The following is a 6,020-nucleotide window of genomic DNA, read 5'->3' on the forward strand; positions in this document are numbered from 1 at the left end:
TCGCTAAAGGCACCTCCGGAGCGTCCGGCCGGCCGGGCACCGCGTCCCAGAGGGGTTTCTGATGCACCCCCCTTGTTTCCGTGCTCTTCCGTTGCCGGACAGCTGCCTCTTTGCTTTACGGAGTCTCCTTCACTGGCTACTAACTTTCCCACAAGATGCTTGTTAACATTTGGCAGCTCACTGTTTTCTTTTTAAAGCTCACCAGCCTGTTATTTCTCTACTCTTGCTCCTTTATGTGACTCCGTTGTGCTGTGCTCACTCTCACCTCTGTCCCGTGTTCTACCGCATAGTGGGAGATTGTTGGTACCCTTCTCCCTCCCCGTTGAAGCCTCATCACTCAAGAGATAACTGAATGGTTACAGTCCCCCAGTTCATCTCTTGGGAAGCTTCTGCTGTTATTTAGTAAAAGTTTCAGCTACCTCCTTTCTTCTCATTTAGCAGGAGCAAACACTTTCTCTGCCTTTCTATCCTTTTGGAGGGATGTTCAGCAGCTCTGGCGCTAAGATCCTCCCAACCATCAGCGTGAAAATGTTCCTGGTGCAAATATATCCATGTTGTGTTGTGTGCAGTGGACCCACACCTCTGTTATTGCAGCCCTTGGGTTTACTGCCTCACAAAGACACACCGTCTTTATCCAGCTACCGAACCGAACAAAGATGTTTCTCCAGTTGTGCCTTTCTCAAACTTAGCTTAAAACCAGCTTAGGTTTCATTGCTTTTCTTTCTTCTGCTTTGAGTAGGAAATACTTTTTTAGTAATAACTAGAGCTGAATTTGCATACATTTTTCATCCCCAAATTAATCTTTCTCTTTCAACAACAATTAAAATAAATCACAAACCCTTTGAAGACCCCACAAATGAATATTTGGCGTCTGGTTTCTATTCTGTTGTCTTCAATGTTTATTCAACGTTTTCCTCAGATTGTTTGAACTGATACCTCAGTCCCTCCTTTCCCACCCCTCCACCACTGGGGCTGGATGGAGTTTCCCAAGCTTTTTCACCAAAGAACAAAAGTTTTTTACAAATATGTGAACTATGATCTGTCCTTTCGATTGATTGATTTAGGATTTGTTTTCTAAACCCAAAGTCCAGTTTAGATGTAAGAGCGATTGTACATTGTAAGACAGAGTCTGTTTTCCATTAGGGTATGGTCTTTTTATGTTTATTCAAGATATACATTAAGATACATACCTTGTATCAATTACACTCACATTTGCAGGATGTGCATACTGAAATTTTTCAGATCCCTATCAGCGATGTAATGGAAATATTTATGTGAAGCTCATACAGGACATCATCCTTCGTGTTAAATATTTTTATTATGGAAACAATGTTATCAATAAAGTACAGTAATATTTTGCAGTTGTAACATCCAGTCATTTCAAAAACTATTTTCAGCTTTGAATTTTCTTTATTATTCCTAAGAAGTAGAGTCATGGCATAGTACAGATGTGGAGATAAATGAATACAGTGTATGTTGGAGAGAGATAATGACAGAAGAGTCCAAACCGAGATGACAAACATGGGCAGCCCTCACAGACAATACAGCTTGGGAGCATTAGAGGGAAGTATGAGGAACCCTTTTGATGAACTATTGTGCAACGAGAAGCTTTGATAAGCACCAAAGGCACCACAGCCACACAGAGTGCTCCTCCTGAGCCACATTTCCCTCCAGCACAGCCTGCAAAGCAGGCTGTCTTCTCTTACAGGTAAACCAAGGCAGTGTGAAAGGTCTCTTCATCCAGGTGATTGACACACCTGCAAATATGACTCAGCAGTCAAGAACATCTGTCTCCAGATCTAACCAGCAGATCACACAACTTTTTCTATGAACTAATCAGAAGGCTGGTGGTAGTCAGATTTTGTAACAGTGTTCAAGCTGGAAATAAATATTTTCACTGCAGTAGCATGGCAGGGCACTCAAACCTTTTCTTTGGGCAAAGTATTAGTGTTTTCCCCTAGCCTGACACAGCTATGTGTGCTGTCAGGCTCTCTTTGGACCCCCTCCTCTCAGAAGGTGAGTATGACTTCCTGCAGGTTACTCTAAGCATGACACTGTCCCATGAGGCAACACATCCTTTGTTTTCCAACCATAACAAGGCAAGCTGTACTTGGCTTCCTACTTTCAAGTTCCTTCAGCCTCTGAAGCTGACACTGGAGAGACAGACTTTCTCAAAAAACATCTTTTCCAATCAAAGCACCACTGACTTCCTTAACAGGGAGAAAAGAACATCTCAGCTTCACCAAACACACTTGCTCTTTTTTGCAAGCTTTGCCTTTTCTAAGCAATGGCACCACACAGGGAGATGCAGACTGCCTCACTGCCCTCCTCTCAGCTGTTTCTTACTCACAGCATGGTCCCTGGCAAACAGAGAGCCTACCTCTTTCTAGCTTCTTAGTCTATTATTTTTAATCCTGCTCTTACTCTGAATAAACGGCTTTTTGACTGAATAAAGCTAAGCAACTAAGTTCCTGATGCTTTTAGTAAGGTTATGCGTGTTATGTATTGCTCTACCTTTTCTACTTGGTTCTGTTTTGTTCTAGGAACTAACACACCTTTGGCAAAAAAGTATACACCATATTCATGGGAAATCATTCAGATAATTTCAGTTTTGTCACAATATTAATTTTTAATAACTTCATTTAGATTTTCTCATCCCTTCAACTTCTTTGAAGTGTTTACAATTAAATGATAACAGAAACAACAACAGCCATCAATTTGTTACTGAGAATTTAAACAAAAACAACTAGAAGAGTAAGTATGCTTTGCATCTGTCTCCCAGTGCCTGTGGCGTTTCCATAACCTCAAGTTCTGTTCTCCAGGCTGAACAGTACCAGCTCTCCCAGCTTGCCCTTGAATGGAGAGGTGTTCCATCACTTGTCTAAAGCCTCAGGACTCAGTTTATGCATCACTACTGATAACTACAAATATCAACAGTTTAAAAAAGAACTAAGCAAATGCAACAGATATTAGTCCAGTCACATAACATGCAAGCAATTGGGTGGGTCAAGGGAAGACCTAGTGATGCAGAAGATAACTCAGCATCTTTTCTTGTAGTCAGACATTAAAACCAATGCTCTGCTATGTTCTCTGGGTCCCAGCAGGCATGGAGAGAAGCTTGGTTTTTTTGGCTCTGTCTTGCAATAGTGCTGTCTAATGCAATATACATCTGCATCGTGGATTATGGCTATGTGGTTCCTTCTTCCCTTTCTCACCTTCACATTCCTTGTCAAATTAATATCTTTGGCCATGGGAATAAGAAGTTTGACTCACTTGGTTCTAGCAAAGTCCATCTTGATGGTGCCCTGCACAGGGGTGTTTAGTGCCCATGGTAGGAGCTTCAAACCCATTGATGTGTTGTAGACTCCTGCCTCCTGCAGTGGAAACTCAGACTATATTGTTTCAGGTGGCCAAAATTTTGTTTTAATTTTCTGGTAAATATCTTCCAGCTCCTAAATGAGAACTTAAGGAAAACTACTCCCAAGAGTAGTTGGGAAGTTTAGTAACTCCTGCAGCTTAAAAATCACCCTGCAGAAACCTCATGTTCCTCAGATTTATCCTTCAGTAAAATCCAACCTTCAGTAAGTCTTGAGTTATGAGGCTGTCCAGGTCACTAACAGAAAAGCAGAAGAATTTACACCAAAAGGCATAAACAAGTCAACAATAAAAGTAACCATTTGTCTTTTCTTGCTCTTCAGTGTCTTACTCCAAAGGTCACTGTGCTCTCTCACTGGAGCAAAGTTCTATGATGTGAGTTTAGGAACTTCAGGCTAAACCCCAGAGTCACCATCCCTGGAGAAGTTCAAGAACCACAGAGATGTGACACTGGGGATATGGTTAGTGGGCATGGTGGGATGCACTGGGGTTGGACTTGATGATCTTAGAGGTTTTTTCCAAACTTAATGATTCTATGATTCTTTAGGCTCGAGCCACAGATATTTCCCTAAGATTATTCTTCATAAAGGAAGAAACATCTTATAGAGTTCTGTTTGGCCCAGCAGCTGTCCGGCATACACTGGGCACATGGAAAATTCCCTCCTGCCCATGGCTTGGGCACCTGGCTGCAGGGGAACTGCACAGCATACCTGCTGCCCTCCCGGTTCTGCAGTTCAAACAATAATATCCACCACTCCAGTCCCTTGCACTTGCACTTCCACAATGCAAGGCATGTTTTGTCTCCTTCTGGGGACATTACGTCTCTCCAAGTTTCCTGGCATGGCAGTGGATCCTTTATTTAATTTATTGAATTACTATTCAATAAATTATTTATTTAATTTATTGAATTTAAAGAGGGCTGCCACTGATCATGAATAATCTGCAGCATTCACAGCAAACCCAGCTTCCTCATTACATGCAGAAGGGCTCACACTTGAAAATACAGCTGGCAGCCTGAGTGGTCCATGGGCACGTTGAAGTACTGCAAGAGAGCTGGCAGGTCACCAATGGAAACTGTAGTTTCAATATGCTGATTAGAAAATAGTGTCTTTCTCAAAGTTTACTAAACATTTGCTTGTTCTTGTTCCCAAACAGCCATTCACCAGCTGTTATAACTCAGTCCAACCCAACCCTTCTATGTTAATGCTGCTTAGCACGTAGGAAGATGCCCAGTTTGATTTAAAGAAAAGTAGGTGATGGAAATCAGTTCTGGACCTTTCTTAGGACTTGAGCCAATGTCTTCCAAGACTATGAACATGAGCAGATTCCCTGGTCAGGCAAGCCCTTCTGGACTCATTTTTCCAAATGTCTGCTCTGCTTGCTCCAGGTGGTTTCTTCTCCTAGGGCATCCCTGTAGCTTCTGTTATCCCAGGAACAGAAGGCCATTTCTCCACAGAGCACAGACTTGTGTCTGGGCACTCTGGAGCGAATGGGAGCAGACCAAGCAGCTCTCTGCAGAGGCGTGATTCTATAGCCATGGCATGGGAGTGCCATCTCATCTAACACCTTCCCTTTTTTCATAAATGCAGAAAAAGGGGAAAAAAGCTGTTATTTAACCCCCTAACAGCGTAGCTTACATAAATAATACAGAAGATAAGTGGGTGCAGTTTGTCAGAAAGATTCATGCACAGAAAGGAGCAGGTTGTTCAAATCCAACTGAGCAGAAGCCTGTTAATTATGAGCCCGTATACATGCAAGAATAAACATACATGCATCACATATGCATCACACACTGATTAATGAACCAAAAAACAAATGTATAAATAAGGAGACTTACTGACTTTGAATGCTAAGAAATAGTTGTATTTGGCAATTACTTTTAAAAAAAAACAAGTAGTCTTACTTTAGGGCAGGTATTCTGGCTGCAAAAAAAATCTTAACAGCATAATCTCCTTCTCTGCTCCACCCCAATACAATGACTATTATCTCAGCATGTTGTGAAGGATGAGGACAGAATATAGTACAAGCGTGTGAGGATTTTACTCTTGTCACTGAATGAGCAATCAAGGCCAGTCAGATTTCTGCTGTATTTCACAGTTCTACTTTTGTAAGTGGGGATAATATTTCTCCCTTTTTTTTTTTTTTTTTTTTTTGGTAAAGCAAGTTTGAGGTCTTGGGGTGAAAGAAGCTATTTAAATGCTCTGTTATTATTTTAGGCTCTGATTCAGTAAAATGTACCAGGATACACGAGTTTGAAAACACCTACTTTAGGCTGAACTCATAGTGATGCCATCTTTCTGTAGAAGTTGCCATATACTCTCCAGTTATCCCTATTAAAAATATATCCCATTGCAGTTTAGTTATAGGGTAGAGCTGATTTCCAAAAGCAGAAAAAACAATGAATTAATGGCAGCTCAGAGTACTGAAGCGTTCCTTTTATTCAGATGGAATATGTGGCCATGCCCATGCCACTCTGCTTAGATGCCTGCAGTAGACACAAGGTCCCCTCTACAGCTCCTTGGGCTGCTCAGAGCAGCTCAACTCCACAGTTGGAAAAACCAAACTTTTCCCAGAGCCAGAGCTCTTCCCCCAGCTCCCCCCCCCCTCTCATATTTGTATATATTTCACAAGGAGAGCTGGGCTGA

The sequence above is a fragment of the Meleagris gallopavo genome, chromosome 7 (genome assembly GCF_000146605.3).
Source record: "Meleagris gallopavo isolate NT-WF06-2002-E0010 breed Aviagen turkey brand Nicholas breeding stock chromosome 7, Turkey_5.1, whole genome shotgun sequence".
Taxonomy (NCBI): Eukaryota; Metazoa; Chordata; class Aves; order Galliformes; family Phasianidae; genus Meleagris; species Meleagris gallopavo.